General features: G+C 29.7%; 1 protein-coding gene across 1 annotated transcript in view; it reads right to left on the bottom strand.

The window, feature by feature from the left end:
* The window catches only part of LOC134851948 (E3 ubiquitin-protein ligase rnf213-alpha-like), a gene marked incomplete at its 5' end in the record, with an annotated part of 191,973 nt that overhangs the window by 87,277 nt on the left and 81,605 nt on the right, over positions 1-23,091 (bottom strand).

Below are 23,091 nucleotides of genomic sequence, written 5' to 3'. Positions count from 1 at the left end.
CAATTCAACGAGAAATCTTATTCTACAGTGTTTTCAGAAATAAATAGTCAACAAATTTGATGATATGATTTTTTCTCCTTTCTAGTCAAAATGACAGAATTGTTGAAAACATTTTGAATGAACTCAGCTGCAATTGTTAGAGCAGGTAACCAAAACCTTGTCTAAGATGGCAAAAAGATACAGCTGAAAAAAAAAACATTTTCTTTTCGGAAATCTTCATCACAGTTTATTTCAATCCACCAGTACTAAAAAGACTTTTAGAAGAAACAAAAATCTATCCCAAAAGTTGAAACCAATCATTATAGAACGGGCGAGGTACTGCATTCAGTTTAAAATTGGTAACAAAACTGTCAAGATTCTCAAAATTATTAAGATCTCCCAGTCTAGTGAGCAAATTATCATAGATCTTCCAGAATGGAGAGAACTCCAGGGCAAAAGACTTAGAGAATTTCAAAAATAAGTATATCCAAGTCACCCTCGAGAAAAAAGTACGGGTTTTCATATGATTCAAACGAAATGGTAGATCTGGGATACGCACATAGTTTACGCATGCTTACAAGTGAACGTTTACTACAAGTGACACTTTTTGAAAAAATGGTGAAATTTGACATCTTCTATAGAGATCCGAAGACGTGTTTCAGTCCTTTAAAAGTTTCTCTCATGATTGGCGGAAAATTGAAAGCATTCGTGATAAAAGGTACAAGAAAGGAAAATTTAAGATTCAACAGTATAAATTATCTCTGTTGAGAAGAGAACATGCTGTGGCACATGAAGAAGAGAGTGACAAAGAAATCAAATTTTAACTTTTTTTTTCAAATAAATTTTTAGATTGTCATTTTAAATTAAATTATCCTATTTGTTTGTAATTTGATTTTTCTTTGCGTTTAAATTAAATCTTTCTGAAACGAAGCTTAGTTTTTAAAGATTTATCAGTGTAAATTAATAAGAGCACATTTAAAGACCATTGAATATTTTATCACAAAGCTTACCTAATCACTAAGCACAGAACCATGACAATCAAAAAAGCAATCAATAATCTTGAGTCAGATTCTTATTTTGAGTTTTGAACTTTTCGAATTCTTTCCAGAATCGCTGAACCAAGAGTTTGTGTGGAAGCCAGTTTCTGGTTATAGCATAAATAAGGTATGTTAAATTTTTTTCCGAATTAGTCGTTTCTTTGCACTTATCTTATCGGCTCCTTTCTATCGTAAGTTATTTTGAACTGCTCGAATAAGATGATTGTGCACCAAAACCTGGAAAGTATCTGTGTTTGAACAAGGAGTAAAGACAGTCAATTTCCTGATATGCGTAAGCAAATTAACTAACCTCTACAGAATTTGGTTAAGAGATGTTCCTATTGAAACTAAATGAAACTTGTGATTCTCCAAAGAACATAAAGAGTTGGGGAGACACAATAATGATGTGTTACTACTTATTTTTCTTAAAAATCACAGGATACGGAAATAAATATCGAGTTTTAACAATAATCCGAATGAAAGTTGGGAAGAGCTTGACACATAGCAGTTGCCATCTGAAACAATTATTTTTGCTGAGAATTGTGGATTTATATTGCAGAACAACGTAAACGCCATTTCGATATATGAAAAATTCAAAATCACAAAATTCCATATTTGGTACTACTTCCATATATGGAAATCATTATGAGTCAAACTATTTACTTACTTTTTCATTTAATTTTACAATCATTTTTCTCCTTTCTCTTCATCTGATCAGTTTGCTCCCAAAAATGTACTCAAGAAAACATACTAGTCCTAATGATATTGAATTCTCAAAAACTCAAACAAGAATTGGGAGACTTTTTTAGTTCCAATATTGAAAGACTTGGACTGGTACCTATATATGAAATCAAATCTGGGCGAAGAAACAATTATTGTTCAGGAGCTCGACATCTGTAAAAGAGTATATGAAATTGCAACATACAACATGAGGAGGGTGTCGTGTCACAATTAAGAAGTACAATGTGAACAAGCCGCCATACATTCAGATTCGACTTTTCACTGCAAAGGAAATTGAACATCTTGTAGCAAGTTGCCTATAACAACTATACTTTGAATGAGTTCAAAGAACTGTCCCAAATTTTGAGAGACGTTTTGTTTGTTGATAATTATAAACCTCAGTAATGCTTTGTGATATTTTGTTTGCTTGTTAATTGAGCAATTACTGGTTCAAAACATTTTTTTCATCACTGAAGTGTACATTTAGAATAAAAAATCTAAAAAAAATTAATTGAGATTGAGTGGTCAATCAGTAGAAAACAAAATGTAAGAGTGTATGAAACAAAATTTGAAGATAAGGAACATCATTTTGATTATTGTTTTGGATTTGATACAAATGCAAAATTTAGATTTGTCAGATTATTTTTTAAATGATTATTCAATTTTGAAAAATTCCCGGTTGTTTATATTACAAAATATCGTAGAGAAAACAATAAAAATGTATGTTTGGGTAATTTCTTTTTTCACTGGTTAATTTAGTACAAATCAAAAAAATTTTGATTGAAATTTCAAAATTCGAATTGAGCATTGAAATCATAATATAGACCAAACAATAAATCTCATGGTGTCAAATGTTTATGTAAATTTTGTTAAAAAATTCAAAAAAAAATTGATTAATTGGTAAGTTTCATTAAAATAATTTTTTTCCGATCTAAAATTATTTTATATTCTGTGAATACTTCATTGTGATTGGCCAATAGCTCAAATATTATCTGTGAAGGAGTGCTCGATTGTGAGTATTTGATATCAAAAAAATTAAAAATTAAAAATTAAATAAGGAACTCACTAATCATATCAAGAAGAAGCATTCTTTTTGTCAACATAATGTTAAATTTTGTGCTCAGCAGTTCCCAAACACACTCCAACAGAAGGTAAAAACAATAATTTTTTATTAGAACATAGGAGAAATTACTATAATTATCACTTCTTACTGATTCTCAAAATTTATACTAAAAATGTGAAGAAATTCTAGTAAAATTTTCAACTAACTCTTTCATTGTAATTCATCTTACTTCTTGATCTGTTTTTTTATTCAAAACTTTTGATTGACGATAAAACCTGGAACAATCGAGGTCAAATTGTCATCAAAATTTCAATGGAAATCAATCAGAAAAGCTTTAGTTTACAGTTAAACTCCATTGATTGCAAGTTTGCGAAGATTGTGTAAAGATAAATTCGTAGTCAAAGTACATAACATACCCTAATGAGTGGTTAAATATTTGTTAAAAAGTTGTAAAAAACTGGACATTCAAAAAACATCTACTAATTGAAAAGTTTTGCCTAGTGACCATTTTAAAGATTTCCTTGTTTAGTTCAGAGGAGTACAAAAATAGAAAATCAGAGTTGAAACAGCAATATCAATTTGATAAGACTTTTTTTCAAGGTTTTTTGGCAAAAGTGTTATTGTATTAATTCTGCTTCGGATTACTGAACGTTCGATGATATGATACAGTTTCCATCTAAAATTCAATTTTCATGTGAAATTGTTTTCAATTGGATGATAGTAGATGAAACATAAACTGAGAAAATAAAACGTTTAGATAAAAATTCATATAATTATTTAGTAGTTCAAAGATATTTGTACTAAAATTTAGCTTTATGTTGAGAAAAAATCAAACAAAAACTCTCAAAGTTTATTTTAATGGGTATTTTTTTGAAAAATTTGTTATTAGTTCATAGTTTATTAGGTATATTTATATGAAAATTCAAATGTTTTGAGGATAATTATTGTGAAGTTAAACCAACTCCGACATCTTTTGCAAGATGATACATGAAGCATAATTCAAAAAATTTGCTTTCAAGATCTAAATTACATTACTTTGGATAAAAAATTGATAAAGAAACACTATTTTAGAAAAAATAATATGGAGCTTGCTGAAAATTTCTGAATTAATTGATGCTTTAGCAGACTCAGAGGTTGATTATATGAAGTTTGAAATGAAAACTTTCCTTTAGAAACACAGTAACGCTTTGTTCTGGTTAGCTTCAAATTTTTAGAAATATAGAGTTTTTTTGCTTATTCAATTTCTATAGAGATCCGAAGACGTGTTTCAGTCCTTTAAAAGTTTCTCTCATGATTGGCGGAAAATTGAAAGCATTCGTGATAAAAGGTACAAGAAAGGAAAATTTAAGATTCAACAGTATAAATTATCTCTGTTGAGAAGAGAACATGCTGTGGCACATGAAGAAGAGAGTGACAAAGAAATCAAATTTTAACTTTTTTTTTCAAATAAATTTTTAGATTGTCATTTTAAATTAAATTATCCTATTTGTTTGTAATTTGATTTTTCTTTGCGTTTAAATTAAATCTTTCTGAAACGAAGCTTAGTTTTTAAAGATTTATCAGTGTAAATTAATAAGAGCACATTTAAAGACCATTGAATATTTTATCACAAAGCTTACCTAATCACTAAGCACAGAACCATGACAATCAAAAAAGCAATCAATAATCTTGAGTCAGATTCTTATTTTGAGTTTTGAACTTTTCGAATTCTTTCCAGAATCGCTGAACCAAGAGTTTGTGTGGAAGCCAGTTTCTGGTTATAGCATAAATAAGGTATGTTAAATTTTTTTCCGAATTAGTCGTTTCTTTGCACTTATCTTATCGGCTCCTTTCTATCGTAAGTTATATTGAACTGCTCGAATAAGATGATTGTGCACCAAAACCTGGAAAGTATCTGTGTTTGAACAAGGAGTAAAGACAGTCAATTTCCTGATATGCGTAAGCAAATTAACTAACCTCTACAGAATTTGGTTAAGAGATGTTCCTATTGAAACTAAATGAAACTTGTGATTCTCCAAAGAACATAAAGAGTTGGGGAGACACAATAATGATGTGTTACTACTTATTTTTCTTAAAAATCACAGGATACGGAAATAAATATCGAGTTTTAACAATAATCCGAATGAAAGTTGGGAAGAGCTTGACACATAGCAGTTGCCATCTGAAACAATTATTTTTGCTGAGAATTGTGGATTTATATTGCAGAACAACGTAAACGCCATTTCGATATATGAAAAATTCAAAATCACAAAATTCCATATTTGGTACTACTTCCATATATGGAAATCATTATGAGTCAAACTATTTACTTACTTTTTCATTTAATTTTACAATCATTTTTCTCCTTTCTCTTCATCTGATCAGTTTGCTCCCAAAAATGTACTCAAGAAAACATACTAGTCCTAATGATATTGAATTCTCAAAAACTCAAACAAGAATTGGGAGACTTTTTTAGTTCCAATATTGAAAGACTTGGACTGGTACCTATATATGAAATCAAATCTGGGCGAAGAAACAATTATTGTTCAGGAGCTCGACATCTGTAAAAGAGTATATGAAATTGCAACATACAACATGAGGAGGGTGTCGTGTCACAATTAAGAAGTACAATGTGAACAAGCCGCCATACATTCAGATTCGACTTTTCACTGCAAAGGAAATTGAACATCTTGTAGCAAGTTGCCTATAACAACTATACTTTGAATGAGTTCAAAGAACTGTCCCAAATTTTGAGAGACGTTTTGTTTGTTGATAATTATAAACCTCAGTAATGCTTTGTGATATTTTGTTTGCTTGTTAATTGAGCAATTACTGGTTCAAAACATTTTTTTCATCACTGAAGTGTACATTTAGAATAAAAAATCTAAAAAAAATTAATTGAGATTGAGTGGTCAATCAGTAGAAAACAAAATGTAAGAGTGTATGAAACAAAATTTGAAGATAAGGAACATCATTTTGATTATTGTTTTGGATTTGATACAAATGCAAAATTTAGATTTGTCAGATTATTTTTTAAATGATTATTCAATTTTGAAAAATTCCCGGTTGTTTATATTACAAAATATCGTAGAGAAAACAATAAAAATGTATGTTTGGGTAATTTCTTTTTTCACTGGTTAATTTAGTACAAATCAAAAAAATTTTGATTGAAATTTCAAAATTCGAATTGAGCATTGAAATCATAATATAGACCAAACAATAAATCTCATGGTGTCAAATGTTTATGTAAATTTTGTTAAAAAATTCAAAAAAAAATTGATTAATTGGTAAGTTTCATTAAAATAATTTTTTTCCGATCTAAAATTATTTTATATTCTGTGAATACTTCATTGTGATTGGCCAATAGCTCAAATATTATCTGTGAAGGAGTGCTCGATTGTGAGTATTTGATATCAAAAAAATTAAAAATTAAAAATTAAATAAGGAACTCACTAATCATATCAAGAAGAAGCATTCTTTTTGTCAACATAATGTTAAATTTTGTGCTCAGCAGTTCCCAAACACACTCCAACAGAAGGTAAAAACAATAATTTTTTATTAGAACATAGGAGAAATTACTATAATTATCACTTCTTACTGATTCTCAAAATTTATACTAAAAATGTGAAGAAATTCTAGTAAAATTTTCAACTAACTCTTTCATTGTAATTCATCTTACTTCTTGATCTGTTTTTTTATTCAAAACTTTTGATTGACGATAAAACCTGGAACAATCGAGGTCAAATTGTCATCAAAATTTCAATGGAAATCAATCAGAAAAGCTTTAGTTTACAGTTAAACTCCATTGATTGCAAGTTTGCGAAGATTGTGTAAAGATAAATTCGTAGTCAAAGTACATAACATACCCTAATGAGTGGTTAAATATTTGTTAAAAAGTTGTAAAAAACTGGACATTCAAAAAACATCTACTAATTGAAAAGTTTTGCCTAGTGACCATTTTAAAGATTTCCTTGTTTAGTTCAGAGGAGTACAAAAATAGAAAATCAGAGTTGAAACAGCAATATCAATTTGATAAGACTTTTTTTCAAGGTTTTTTGGCAAAAGTGTTATTGTATTAATTCTGCTTCGGATTACTGAACGTTCGATGATATGATACAGTTTCCATCTAAAATTCAATTTTCATGTGAAATTGTTTTCAATTGGATGATAGTAGATGAAACATAAACTGAGAAAATAAAACGTTTAGATAAAAATTCATATAATTATTTAGTAGTTCAAAGATATTTGTACTAAAATTTAGCTTTATGTTGAGAAAAAATCAAACAAAAACTCTCAAAGTTTATTTTAATGGGTATTTTTTTGAAAAATTTGTTATTAGTTCATAGTTTATTAGGTATATTTATATGAAAATTCAAATGTTTTGAGGATAATTATTGTGAAGTTAAACCAACTCCGACATCTTTTGCAAGATGATACATGAAGCATAATTCAAAAAATTTGCTTTCAAGATCTAAATTACATTACTTTGGATAAAAAATTGATAAAGAAACACTATTTTAGAAAAAATAATATGGAGCTTGCTGAAAATTTCTGAATTAATTGATGCTTTAGCAGACTCAGAGGTTGATTATATGAAGTTTGAAATGAAAACTTTCCTTTAGAAACACAGTAACGCTTTGTTCTGGTTAGCTTCAAATTTTTAGAAATATAGAGTTTTTTTGCTTATTCAATTTCGCAAAATTATTCAATTGTTAAAGATTGCGCCTTTATTTTTTTGCTTAATCAATTTTTTAATCGCGTTTTTTTTAAAGTTTTTAGATAACGTAGACGTTAGCTACTAGGTTCCCTTGCGTTTTTCTACTTCATAAGAATTTCAGATTATAACCAATAGAGCTGCTCTTATTTTGTTCTAAAAACTCAAAGTAAAAATACACCTTTTATTCTCACTTCTTACATGTGCTTTTGAATGTTTTAAATTAGATGAGAGATTTAGGGTAAATCAATGAAACAAAAATTAGTATACAACTAAAATTAGCGCTCCCAACTCGCACACATGTTAAACAACTTGTTTTTACATAAAAAATATTTTTACACACAAAATAATACTTGATGGTTTTTGCATCTGGTGAAAAAAAGAAACACTTTTCGCCCTTTGTAGAAAAAATTAAAACAATTTTCGCACTTTGTCAAAAAAGTGATACACTTTTCGCATCTTGTCATAAAATTGAAACACTTCTCGCATTTTATCAAAAAAAATTGAAATACTTTTCGCATCTTATCAAAAACAGTTAAACACTTTAGACGTTGAGGGTTTTTGCACACGTGTTGAAAACTACAAAGATTTTTATGTTAGAAAGGGTTTAAGCTGGAACAAAGAAACCATATTCTTGAAACAACTATTCAAATTTTGATAGACAAACCGCCTGAGAAAGCTGATCCGAGAGTCTGACATGATTCTCAACAGAGCTAAGAAGGTGATTTTTGACTTAATTTACACAATAAAAAATTGATTCCACCAGAGAAATTGACGTCATTAGCCAATAACTTCTAGGTTTTTCTAAATGTTATAATCAACACATTCACTCCTAGAGTTTTTTATTTAGAGTTTACATATTACTTTTTGGAGTTTTCTAAATCTTCCAAATCTTCTAAATTTTAAAGATATCCATTAAATTTTTAAACAATCAGAATTTCCGACACAGAGGTGATGAGATTGATGAAAAAAACTGTCGTTTTTGTATATTCAACTGTTTTTTGTCAGATTCGTGTTTTGAGTTTTGAAACTTTCGAATTATTTCCAGAAACGCTGAACCAAGAGTTTGTGTGGAAGCCAGTTTTTGGTTATAACATCAAAAAGGTATGTTAAATTTTTTTCCGGAATAGTCGTTTCTTTGCACTACTAGGCATCTTATCGGCTCCTTTCTATCGTAAGCTATGTTGAACTGCTCGAATAAGCTGATTGAATACTTCTCCACTTGGTGCATCAAAACCTGGAAAGTATCTGTGTTTGAACAAGGAGTAAAAACAGTCATTTTCCTGATATGTGTAAACAAATTAACTAACCTCTACAGAATTTGGTTAAGAGATGTTCCTATTAAAACTAAATGAAACTTGTGATTCTCCAAAGATTATAAAGAGTTGGTGGAGACACAATAATGATGTGTTACTACGTATTTTTTTATAAAAATCACAGGAAACGGAAATAAATATGGAGTTTTCACAATAACCCGAATGAAAGTTGGGAAGAGCTTGACACATAGCAGTTGCCATCTGGAACAATGATTTTTGCTGAGAATTGTGGATTTATATAGCAGAACAACGCAAACGCGGTTTCGATATATGAAAACTTCAAAAACACATAAATCCTTATTTGGTACTACTTCCATAAAAGGAAATCATTATGAGTCAAACTATTTACTTAATTCTTCATTTAAATTTATAATCATTTTTCTCGTTTCTCTTCATCTGATCAGTTTGCTCTTCAAAAATGTACTCAAGAAAAGATACTAGTCCTAATGATATTGAATTCTCGAAAACTCAAACAAGAATTGGGAGACTTTTTTGGTTCCAATATTGAAAATCTTGGACTCGTACCTATATATGAAATCAAATCTGGGCGAGGAACCAACTATTGTTCAGGAGCTCGACATCTGCAACAGAGTATATGAAATCGCAACATACAACATGAGGAGGGTGTGTGTTACAATTAAGAAGTACAAAGTGAACAAGCCGCCCTACATTCAGATTCGACTCTTCACTGCAAAGGAAATTGAAGATCTTGTAGCAAGTTGCCTATAACAACTATACTTTAAATGAATTCAAAGAACTGTCCCAAATTTTGGGAGACTTTTTGTTTGTTGCTAATTGTAAACCTCAGTAATGCTTTGTCATGTTTTGTTTGCTTGTTAATTGAACAACTATTGGTTCAAAACATTTTTTTTATCACTGAAGTGTACATTTAGAATAAAAAATCTAAGGAAAAGTCAGACAAAACAAACAATTTAATCAAAAATGATATAGAAAAGTGAAAAATTATCAGTCGATTTTCCAGTGTTTGTCTGAGACATTACATAGAAACTTAAAAAGTTTTTCATTTTATCTAAATTCGAAAAAATTTTGTTTTTTTTGAACAAAATTACAAACAAGAATGTAGTTGAAAACAATTTCTGTTTTTCATTGATTGTTTTCATTTTATTTGCAACAATTTGACGTTTTGATTGGCTACATGCGTTTCCTAAGAAACAATTTAGACTCGTAATAGGGGACAATCTTTTTATGGTGATTGTCAATACAAAAAAATTTAAAAATGGTACAACAATTCGAGTTCTTTCAAAATTCTTTGTTTATTTCAGTAAGAAAAATGTTTCTAATATAAGCGTTATCAATGTCTGAAACCGACAGAAATGAGATTTTAAGATTGACTCACCAAAATTTTACAAAAATGGTGGACAGATTATGTTGATGGAGATGGTATTAGTTTTAATTAGCATAGAAACACAGAAAATTCAATAATTTTGTTTAAAAAATGGTGAGGAGATCAGAGAAAAGAAGAGTACTGCCAACTTCATCATCAATGGTTTTATTTTATAAAAATAATTGAGATTGAGTGGTCAATCAGTAGAAAACAAAATGTAAGAGTGTATGAAACAAAATTTGAAGTTAAGGAACATCATTTTGATTATTGATTTGGTTTTGATACAAATGCAAAATATAGATTTGTCAGATTATCTTTTAATTGATGATCCAATTTTGAAAAACTCCCGGTTGTTTATATTACAAAATATCGTAGAGAAAACAATAAAAAAGTATGTTTGGGTAATTTCTTTTTTCACTGGTTAAGAAAAGTACAAACCAAAAAAATTTTAATCGAAAATTCGAAATTTGAATTGAGCATCGAAATCATAATATAGACCAAACAATAAATCTCATGGTGTCAAATGTTTATGTAATTTTTGTTGAAAAATTCAAAAAAATCGATTAATTGGTAAGTTTCATTAAAATAATTTTTTTCCCGATCTAAAACTATTTTAAATTCTGTGAATACTTCATTGTGATTGGTCAATGGCTCAAATATTACCTGTGAAGAAATGCTCGATTCTGAGTGTTTGATATCAAAAAAATTAAAAATTACGTGGTTAGATCGGAAGATTTGCATGTCTTGATTGTGGCAGAGAATACACACGTAAAGATGCGTCAAGACATCGTAAGCACTGTGGCGTTCTTAAGTGTTGCAATCGTAATTTTTTTTACATATAGCAGCGAGGAACTCACTAATCATATCAAGAAGAAGCATTCTTTTTGTCAATATAATGTTAAATTTTGTGCTCAGCAGTCTCCAAACACACTCCAACAGAAGGTAAAACCAATAATTTTTTATTAGACTAAAGGAGAAATTACTATAATTATTACTTCTTACTGAATCTGAAAATTATACTATATATGTGAAGAAATTCTAGTAAAATTTTTAAATAATTCTTTCATTGTAATTCATCTTACTTCTTGATCTGTTTTTTCATTCAAAAGTTTTGATTGACAAAAAAACCTGAAACAACCGAGGTCAAAATGTCATCAAAATTTCAATGGAAATCAATCAGAAAAACTTTAATTTACAGTTAAACTCCCTTGATTGCAAGTTTGCGAAGGTTGTGTAAAGATAAATTCGTAGTCAAAGTACATAACATACCCTAATGAGTGGTTAAATATTTGTTAAAAAGTTGTAAAAAACTGGACAATCATAAAACATCTACTAATTGAAAGGTATTGCCTAGTGACCAGTTTAAAGATTTCTTTGTTTAGATCAGAGGAGTACAAAAATAGAAAATCTGAGTTGAAACAGCAATATCAATTTGATAAGAATTTTTTTCAAGGTTTTTTGGCAAAAGTGTTATTGTATTAATTCTGCTTTGGATTACTGAGCGTTCGTTGATATGATCCAGTTTCCATCTAAAATTCAATTTTCATGTGAAATTGTTTTTAATTGGATAAAAGTAGATGAAACATTAACTGAGAAAATTAAACGTTTAGATAAAAATTCATATATTTAATTAGTAGTTTAGAGATATTTTACTAAATTTTAGCTTTATCTTGAGAAAAATTCAAACAAAGAGTCTCAAAGTTTATTTTAATGGGTAATTTTTTCAAAAATTTGTTATTAGGTCATAGTTTATTAGGTATATTTATATGAAAATTCAAATGTTTTGAGGATAATTTTTGTGAAGTTAATCAACTCCGACATCTTTTGCAAGATGATACATGAAGCATAATTCAAAAAATTTGCTTTCAAGATCTAAATTACAAAATTTTGGATAAAAAATTGATAAAGAAGATTTTTTAGAGAAAATAATATGGAGCTTGCTGAAAATTTCTGAACTAATTGATGCTTTAGCAGACTCAGAGGTTAATCATTTTTTAGACACACAGTATCGCTTTGTTCTGGTTAGCTTCAATTTTTCAGAACTATAGAGTTTTTTGCTTATTAAATTTCGCAAAATTAATCAATTGTTAAAGTTTGTGCCTTTATTTTTTTGCTTAATCGTTTTTAATCGCGTTTTCTTAAAAATTTTAAGATAATGTAGAAGTTAGGAACTAGGTTCCCTTGCGTATTTCTACTTCAGAAGGTTTTCAGATTATAACCAATAGAGCTGCTCTTATTTCGTTCTAAAAGCTCAAAGTAAAGATACACGTTTTATTCTCACTTCTTACATGTGCTTTTGAATGTTTTAAATAGCACCGATTGTTTCTCAGTTGATCATGTTTGGGACAAATTTTAACAAAAATCAAGAAAAATATGTAATTAAATAACTCTTTTGCAAGAAAAGTGACAATTACTGATACAAAAATTGTATTTTTGTTTAAATACATAAATGTAGCAACTGATTAAGGGACCTTGAAGGCAAACATGTGCAAAATATATAATAATAATCAGACGTTATCAGTTTTAAATTTTATTTCTGCCAGCAAATTGTTCGTTCAATTGATACTATTTTCCTCCTAAAATCCTCAGTTCTGACAAAAAATTCTTGCAAAGCGAGTTCGGGAGCGTAAACATGTATTAAGCAGAAAGCAAAAATAAACATAAAACATATTACAGATATACCAAAAAAATCGAGAAATTTACGTTGCAAAAGCAACAGAAGGATAATCGATAATTATGAATAAGTTTTTGTTCAATTTCAGACAAAATCTGTCAGACGTTTACGTAAATTTTCCACAAAATTTAGTCAATTTGATGAAAATTCAAATAAATTGAGGATATTTATTGTGAAGTAAACCCAACTCCGACATCTTTTGCAAGATGATACATGAAGCATAAATCAAAAAATTTGCTTTCAAGATCTAAATTACATTACTTTGGATAAAAATTTGATAAAGAAAGTTTTTTAGAAAAAATAATATGGAGCTTGCTGATAGTCTAAACTAATTGATGCTTTAGCAGAAGACTCAGAGGTTGATTATATGAAGTTTGAAATGAAAACTTCCATTTAGACACACAGTAACGCTTTGTTCTGGTTAGCTTCAATTTTTCAGAACTATAGAGTTTTTTGCTTATTAAATTTTGCAAAATTAATCATTTGTAAAAAGTTTGCGCCTTTATTTTTTTGCTTAATCATTTTTAATCGCATTTTCTTAAAAATGTTTAGATAATGTAGAAGTTAGGAACTAGGTTCTCTTGCGAATTTCTACTTCAGAGGGTTTTCAGGTTATAACCAATAGAGCTGCTCTTATTTTGTTCTAAAAGCTGAAAGTAAAAATACACGTTTTATTCTCACTTCTTACTTGTGCTTTTGAATGTTTTAAATAGCACCAATTTTTTCTCATTTGACCATGTTTGAGACAATTTTTAACAAAAAATCAAGAAAAATATGTGATTTAATAACTATTTTGCAAGAAAAGTGACAGTTACTGATGAAAAAAGTTGTATTTTTGTTTAAATATATCAATGTAGCAACTGATCAAGGGAATTTGAAGGCAAACATGTTCATTATATATAATAAAAATCAGACGTTATCAGTTTTAATTTTTATTTCTGCCAGCAAATTGTTCGTTCAATTGATACTATTTTCCTCCTAAAATCCTCAGTTCTGACTAAAAATTCTTGCAAAGCGGGTTCGGGAGCGTAAACATGTATTAAGCAGAAAGCAAGAATAAACTTAAAACATATTACACATCTACCGACAAAATCAAGAATATTACGTTGCAAAAGCAACAGAAGGATAATCGATAGTTATGAATAAGTTTTTGTTCAATTTCAGACAAAATCTGTCATATTTTAAGTAAATTTTCCTCAAATTTAGTCAATTTTATGAAAATTCAAATGTATTGAGGATAATTATTTTGAAGTAAACCCAACTCCGACATCATTTGCAAGATGACACATGAAGCATAAATCAAAAAATTTGCTTTCAAGATCTAAATTACATTACTTTGGATAAAAATTTGATGCAGAAAGTTTTTTAGAGAAAATAATAAGGAGCTTGCTACAAATTTCTAAGCTACTTGATGCTTTAGCAGACTCAAAGGTTGATTATATGAAGTTTGAATTGAAAACTTTCATTTAGACACACAGTTCTGGTTAGCTTCAATTTTTTAGAACTATAGAGTTTTTTGCTTATTAAATTTCGCAAAATAAATCAATGGTGAAAGTTTGCGCCTTCATTTTTTTGCTTCGTCGATTTTTTAATTGCGTTTTCTTGACAGTTTTTAGATAATGTAGGACTTAGAGACTAGGTTTCCTTGCGTATTTCTACTTCAGAAGGTTTTCAGATTATAACCAATAGAGCTGCTCTTATTTTGTTCTAAAAGCTGAAAGTAAAAATACACCTTTTATTCTCACTTCTTACATGTGCTTTTGAATGTTTTAGATAGCACTGACTGTTTCTCATTTGATCATGTGTGAGACAATTTTCAACAAAATTAAGAAAAATATGTGATTTAATAATTATTTTGCAATAAAAGTGAGAGTTACTGATACAAAAAGTAGTGTTTTTGTTTAAATACTTCACTGTAGCAACTGATCAAGGGAACTTGAAGGCAAACATGTGCAAATTACGTAGTAAAAATCAGATGTTACCAGTTCTAATTTTATTTCTGCCAGCAAACTGTTCGTTCAATTGATACTATTTTCCTGCTAAAATCCTCAGTTCTGACTAAAAATTCTTGCAAAGCGAGTTCGGGAGCGTAAACTTGTATTAAGCAGAAAGCAAGAATAAACTTAAAACATATTACACATCTACCAAAAAAAATCATAAAACATAAGTTGCAAAAGCAACAGAAGGATAGTCGATATTTATGAAAAAGTTTTTGTTCAATTTCAGACAAAATCTGTCATACTTTTAAGTAAATTTTACCCCAATTTTAGTCAATTTTAACAGTATACTGTTCATTTTTTATCATTGATCTGAAAGTTATTTTTATCAAAGTAGTTTTTGTCCAAGTTTGGATTACTTCTTGAGAAAAAAACTCAGGAGTTGAAGCTTTCCCTCTGGTATTCACAACTTTATATAAAATTTGGTGCAAAACTCATATTTTTTTCAAAAATTTTTATCATTGTCTCAACATGATTCTCAACAAAGCACTATGCAATATTTTGCTCATTTTTCATCATTGATCTGATAATTATTGTTATCAATGTGAAAACTTTTTCACAACTTGTACTTTTTTGTACTTATTTGGGTTACTCATTGAGAAAAAACTGAGGAGTTGAATCATGGAGTCTGATCTAGAAAATTCATTGAATATTGATCTTTTTGTTCAATTGATTTGAGGTTCTTACTCAAATTCTCCCTGAAAAGCACAAAAGCTAGTTAGTCACAAATAGTAGGATAAATTTAAAACGTTTGGATTGATTTGACTATATTTTACTTCAATTTCTCGAAAAAATACGATTAATTTCGGTATTTTCTCGAGTTAGTTTCAATATTGATTCAGCTAATATAAGCTTTCCGTTTAGTATTCAGGGCATCATATAACCCGCGTTTTTGCTCAAAATAAGGTAAATTATCGTATTTCAAAATTTTTGAGAGAAAACTGTGGTAAAACCAATCTTTTTATTCAAAATTATGGATTATTGTTACAACATGATGCCAATTAAAATTTATTTTGAGCTCAATTTTAAATTGTTAATCTCAATATATTATTTTTCAATTAGACCAGAAGCAACAAAAAAAGTAGCCAAAAAAGTAATCGTTTTGCCTTTTTTTCCCAAAAACTCAAAATTTTTGCAATTTTTTCAAAATACTTTAAAAAGTTGCAATTTTTTTCAAAAACGTTGATTTTTTTCAAAGTTTCACTGGGTTTGAAACCTCTAAAAGCTTTTTTTCCGGTATTCACAACTCTATGTATCCTGATTCTGAGCTCAAATTACGGTAAATTTAATCATATTTGTTTATTTTGATTGAAAATTTTGGAAAAATCCGTTCTTTTTTTCGAAATTTTTTTTATCATTGTCTCAACAAGATTAAAACTGAAAAACAACTTGTGCCTAATTTTAATCTCTTCACGTAATATAACGTGATAGTTTACAAAAAGATCAGATGCGACAGAATTTTAAACAAAACCTGAGAGTTCTGCATTTTTTTCCAAAAAATTAAAGTTTTTGCAATGTTTTCCAAATACTTTAAATTTTCGCAACTTTTTTTTCTCCAAAACCTTGATGTTTTTCTAAGTTTCAGAAGTTTTCAGCTTAGTTTTAGGTAAATAAAGCACTGTTCTATAGGGTGAAAATATTTATCCAATAAAATAGTTATTTGGTCGAATTACATCAAATCTTATCGTGTTATGAAGTTTTCTGAAGAAATTATAAATTTTTTGCAAATTTTTCATCATTATTTAAATGTTGGCAATTTTTTTTCCAAAACCTCTATTTATCAAGTTTCCCTTTGATATTTACAACTGAGATAACCTGTTTATGAGCTCAAATTAGGGTAAATTTTATCATATTTTAATATTTTGTGTGAAAATTGAAAAAAAAAAACTTTTTTTCAAAAATTTTATCATTGTCTAAATATGATTCCAATGAAAAAACCAATTGGGCTTAATTTTAAACTCTGCTCGAAATATAACGTGATGTTTTACAACTAGATCAGATGCGACAAAATCTTTAACCAAAACCTGAGAGCTCGGCAAGTTTTTCCAAATATTTTAAATTTTTGCAGTTTTTTTTCTTCAAAACTTTGATGTTTTTCGAAAACTCAGTAGGTTTTAGCATAGTTTTAGGTAACTAGAGCACCGTTTTATAGAGTAAGATTGTCTATTAAAACAGTTAATTGGTCGAATTACATCAAATCTTATCGTGTTTTGAAGTTTTTTGAAAAATTATCAATTTTTTTGATAAAAAATTTAATATTTCTCCTCTTACCATTGACTTACAATGAACCAAAATCATATTACTTTCATTCCACAATCTACATCTAATAATGTTACTCACCAATTAAAGTGGCCAAGACTTTTGCGAAAAAAAATAGACATTTCCTCACAAAAACGAAAAAAATACCGTTTTTCTTACCATTCCCTTACGATCACACTGAAACCTTACAATTCCCTATCTTAATACATAGGGAAAGTTCTTCCGTGTCTTAATACATTGAATTTCTAATCCTTATATATAAACAAATATATACACTATCTTAAAACATGGTAAGATCGGGCGCCGAGAAAATTTTCTGAAACTTACCATCTTACCATCTCAAACTTTTTGTTGAACCTATAACCTATCTTAATACATATGAAATCTATAATCTATCTTAATACAAAGGAAATCTATTCCCTATCTCAATACATAGCCAGCGGTACCGGAAATCTATTCCCTATCTTAAAACATGGGGGACCGCCGGCAACCCCTCCCCCCAGCCCCCCCCCCCCCCCCCCCCCCCCTGATCAGCCCCAAAATATACTACTGAGAACTAAGAAATATGCAACGAAAAAATATAACACTTGGAAAGTATTTAGATATATTAAAGTTATTTCGAGGTCAACATTTTTGGTCAGCCAAAAAAGTGCGCAGCTTTTATTTGAATTGAGCTGAATGTGCTGTAAGTCTAAACGCATCCAAATTCAACTTAAAAACCAAATCTACATAAACAGTGTAATGCGACAAGGAAACTTGACATTGGATTTGGCAGTTATGATGAAGTTAACAGTATAAAGGAAAAAATTCTCCAAGATACTTGAATTTTCATAGTTGAGAGCTCTGGAAAAGGACTGCAAATGGAATGAAACCATTTTTTAGACTGCTGAAGTCGAAAATACATTCTTTGCATGACAATATTAGCATATTTAGATGAGAAAATATCCACAAATATAAATTTCTACGTTTGCTGTCAACGCAAGAAATGAAGCTAGAAAGGCAACTGAGCTATCAGAAATTTCAAGATGCAGGAATTCATGAGCAACCTGGTGTGTGCTAGTGAGACCAAAACACATAATATGTTGTGTTTTGGCCTCACTAGGTGTTTTGGAACTTGTTGATAGTGAAAAACTTTTGTTCAATTTGTTTCAAGGAACTGACTATTGGTAATCGCTGCTGTTATAACTTGTCTCACAGCTTAACAAGTAAATCTTTTCCGGTAGTCAGCTTCGCGGAGTTGTTGCGCGAGTGCAATTTGTAATTTATTCGTGTAAAGAGCAGTAATTTGCAGAAGTTTTCATGAAAATTGATTCAAAACCAGAACGCATTTATTCTTTCACGGTTGTTTTTCTCATATATGCGTTCGATTGAAATATTTATGGCTCTTAATGCTTCGCAGCGTTATGAATTCCTCATCAGCGGAGAGACTGTAATAATCGTTAGGCGTAAAACCAGCAACTGAAGTTCACAGGCGATGAAACAACTCCAGATGACCAAAAAACAAAATTACCTTTAAATCACGAACCAGGTCTTTTTGAGATTTAAGAATCATTGACAATTCTGGTAGGCTTGAAACCGTTTCCCTGACGCTTGAGTCTTAAATCCCCGCGATTACTCGCAAAATTTCGGAAATCTACAAAATTTACTACAGTTTTTTGTTCTAAAAATTGAAAAAAAAACAAGAAAATTTACTCTTACAAAATTTTGTTTGGTGAATCTTTTTTGCGCTTGGTTACTGTCCATCTACCAGGTTTTAAATCCATTGAAGAAGGGTAAAGTCACAAAAGATAGTTAAAGAAGTTGAATACTGAAAATGGTGAATCAGAAACAAAAGAACCAGTTTTTTCATATCTCGAATCAGCGACTTATGCTAAAAAAATTAGCACGGTCACCAGTTTTTTTGAGCATAAATTCATCAGGTAAAAACTGATCCTAAACTTTGGTCGAAAACTTTCCGAGAAGTTATCAACAACGGTTTGTTTCTAATAAAACCTGCGAGCAATTGAGAGTTTCAATAGGTAAGAATCTAACAGCTCTAACTCATAAGTAACAGCTCTAACTCTCGTTTTCGAACGTCTAATTTTTTCCATTTTTTTTGTTCGTTAATTTTTTGTCCCGTCAATGATAACTTTTGAATATGGCCACCACCAAGTTTTTTTGCAAATTGAGTTATAATTTTAGTCACAATGGTCTTCTGCTTATCAACGTCAGTTATTTCAAGCGCTGCACTCATCATAAGCTTATTGCCCAATTTCATCTTCCATCCTGTAAGCATTCTACCTTGCAAACGCTATGTGAAAAAGAACAAAATCAACAACCAGAGCGCTAAATCCACTGCCGCATTGTCTTTATTGTCTTTGCTCCTACAAAAATTTGATCCGGTGAAACTTTTGTGGGCTTAGTCACTGTTCATCTGCAAAGTTATAAGTCTATTGACAGGAAGAGTAATGTCATGGAAGATAGTTAAGACGTTTGTTTATTTAAAACTGTGAAAAAGAAACAAGAGGAACAGGTTTTTCATATCTCAAATAAACGAGTCATGCATAAAAATTGCCCCAGTAACCAGTTTTTTTGAGCATAAACTCAGTAAGCAAAAGAATTGATTTGAAATTTAGGTCGAAAGCTTTCCGATAAATTATCAACAACAGTTCCTTTTCAATAAAATCAGCGAGCATTGGGTAGCTTTAATATGTACCAAATCAGCTATAATTCTCGTTACGATTGTTTTTTTTTGAATGTTTCAATTTTTGCCGAGCTTCTACTACTTCTATAATTTTTAGTCACTTCTATGAGATTTTTTGAATGTGAAGACCACCACCAAATCGTTTTTCTTTTGCAGTTTGGGTTACAATTTCAATCACAGTGGTCTTCTGCTTAGAAACGTCAAATTTTTCAGGAGCTGCTGAGCTCACCATAAGCTGATTGCTCCATTTTAAAGTCCAGCCTGTAAATTGTTTTGCGATGAATCAATATTTCCTATAGCTCAATTATCAGTTTTGTTCTAAGGATTACTAGCCAAAAAAATCTATTGAAATTGAAAGAAGAGCTTATGCTAACAAATCCACATCTGACGAACATCAGTATTTGAGTCCGTAGAGAGTTTAATTGCTTTCTTGTAATTTTTAACTATTTTTTTTACTTACATGCTCAATTTTAATTGCTACGTCTACAAAACAATCAAAAAAAATGAACGAAACTTAATTCAGTTTTTTGTTTTGTTTTTCTTAGGAGTTAAGCTTTATTCAATGACTGCTTCTGAAGATGATAATCACGATATGATGGTTGAAATGGAACAACTGTGAAAGAATAAAGTAATAAAACCGAAGTTTTGGTATTTAGGTCTGCTACCGAATGTCTTAAACCTTTTTTTATTGCCAACTGAGAAGATGACGCAAAAAAATGTATAACTTTGTTTGTCTGTTTAAGTAATTAATTTTTTTAGTGTCACGACGAACGTCCATTGAGTTGAATCAGATCAGTCGTGTTCAATAAAAAATGTCAAATCAGCTTACTGTAAAATTTATTGTTTGTAATTGCCAATGAACAAAGTTGTTAAAGCATTCTCGTGATTTATTAAGGTTGTCGATACTAAAAATCAGATTTAACTCAATGTCAAAATAGTTGTGCATACTAAATGAACAAAAATTGACAAGGTAGTGCCTATACATTTTTTTTTCATACGATGAAAGAAACGCTTTTTTTTCTGAGAAACTTTTGAAAACCGAAATCAGTCTCGCCGGAGCCTGAGGTTACCAAAGTAGACATTCAAAAGCTGTTGTTCGCGGAAGCGATTTTGTTTATTGTAACAATTTTTAAGATTTTGGATATTCCAAGATATTGTCAACTGTGCTCGGTAGTATCGAAAACTAATGGCAATTTCCTTACAGATTTGTTTGTCAAATCATAATTCACCTATCAAAAGAGGTAGTATTTGGAAAATGAAACGAGCTTAATTTAAAAAGAAATAACTTCGAAGGAACAAAAAACAGAAAAAAACTACCAAGATCCCAGGATATATTTACTGTGTGTAAAGAGCGCTAAACACCAGCGAAGTTCAGAAATTTTCAATCAAGATTCCTTCTATTAAATCTGGTAGTAAATTTATTTTCCATAACTAGTAGCCCGAATTGCTTCTTTTGAATTTGAGGATTACAACTCTATGCTCTTCTAGTTTTTTTATTGTGGTGTATTCTGATTATATTTACTTATATTTTCCGGTTGCTTTATGTTTCATGTCTAACTGTATATTTTTTGACATTTGTGTTTGACATTATAATATTTTTCGATAAAAATTTCTTGAAATCTTCAAGTTCAAAACACGACAAGCAGACCAAAACTTGAAAAGAAAACATTCTCTGATTTGATAATTTGTTATCACAACGTTGGATATGATTATGATAACTTCGCTTAGCGCAAAAACCATTTCGGTCAATGAAAAAGCATTCATACCTTGTGTAACTGATAAAAATACAGTGAGAATCAATATTCTAGTCAAATTGAGCAGGACATTTTTTGGTAGTTTGAATAAATTATAATTCTTCAACGTTATTTGTTTTGACTTGACAATTAGCAGCATTATCTTGAACCGGAGAGCGCTGCATTAGTTTTCCTTCATGATATGAGACACCCGCAGAAATGACCCACTTGCATGATTTTTGGAAACATTATCTACGGCTTATTATGAAGTATAAATTAAAATGGGAGAAAAAAGACAAACTTGAGTATTGTCATGATTACTTGAAATGCATAAATTGTAGGCCGTTTCTAAATTTTCCACATGCTTTAGAAAAAACTAAATTTTATAAGGATTTTACAAGATTTCGAATTTTCCTGAAAAAAGACGTTGCTACAAATCCACAAAAAATTCGCAAAAGCGAGAGAGTCGCAAAAAACGGTAGCTTTAAAATGCACAAAAACTAATTTTTTGCTAGAATAATTTGTTTTTGATAATCTAAAAATTCTAAGGCAACACACTGACTTTCATTTTAAAACTAGAATTTATAAAACCAAGTTCCTGTAAAGATATGCAAATCTACAATCTGTATATTGAGTTAAGAAATTTCTGAATTGAGTTTTTAATTTTGGTTCTATTGTCTGAAACAGGTAATTTTTCAGTTCAATTGAGAATCCAAAACGTATCAACTCAGAAAAAAATTACATCGTACTATCACACTACGCTATGCACATGGTGTAAGATTCATGAAAACTTAGTTGTTTGAATACATCTGAAATGCAGCTTGGAAGGCAATATCTTGTAAAATTATTCGAAAACATGATTTTTGTTCCGACTTTCGATACGAAAGTAACGGAATATTTGTGCCCGGGGTGGGTTTTTTTTTCTCTTCGGACAAATTTCGACTTTTTAACTAGCCATTTTTGACGGAATTTTTTTATATCATTCAAAAGGCATTGTTGTACTGAGCTTAAATTTGAAAAGATATTTCAGCTGTGATCATTTTTCGTAAAGTTATGATGGTTTAAAGATTGCCATTTTGGCCATTTTACCAATTTGGGACAATTAACGCGCGATATAATTCGCGCTATTAACGCGTAAGCGGAAATTCAATCCGTCTTAAAAATCGTTTCAAACTGGTGATCGAAGCTTATTTGCCATAGTTAGATTGTTACAAGGAATGAAATCTCTCTTTTTGTACTTTATATGGCGTGTGGGGGGATGATTTTCATAAAAAATTCAATTTTTAGAAAAAAAAATTTTCGTTTTATTTTATTTCATTTCACTTAATTTTTTAAATGTTATTACTGCTGCTCCATAAACCTTAACGGCAGTCTGAACACTCAGGGCTTTGCCCTGATACGAGCAGTCTTGTTATTTCTTGCTTGCATGATATGAGAATTAGATTTTCTGATTCTCTTCTAAAAGAAGATAAATTCTTAAGAGTTTCGTTTCCTTTATGACCTGGTTTGTTTCCAAAATGCTGGGCTTGGAAAAACAGAAAGTATACGTTTTACACATGTTTGTCAAATATTTTTTCTAGAAAAAGAAACAG

The sequence above is a fragment of the Symsagittifera roscoffensis genome, chromosome 7, assembly GCF_963678635.1.
Source record: "Symsagittifera roscoffensis chromosome 7, txSymRosc1.1, whole genome shotgun sequence".
NCBI lineage: Eukaryota > Metazoa > Xenacoelomorpha > Acoela > Convolutidae > Symsagittifera > Symsagittifera roscoffensis.
This window is presented reverse-complemented; position numbering and strand designations above follow the sequence as displayed.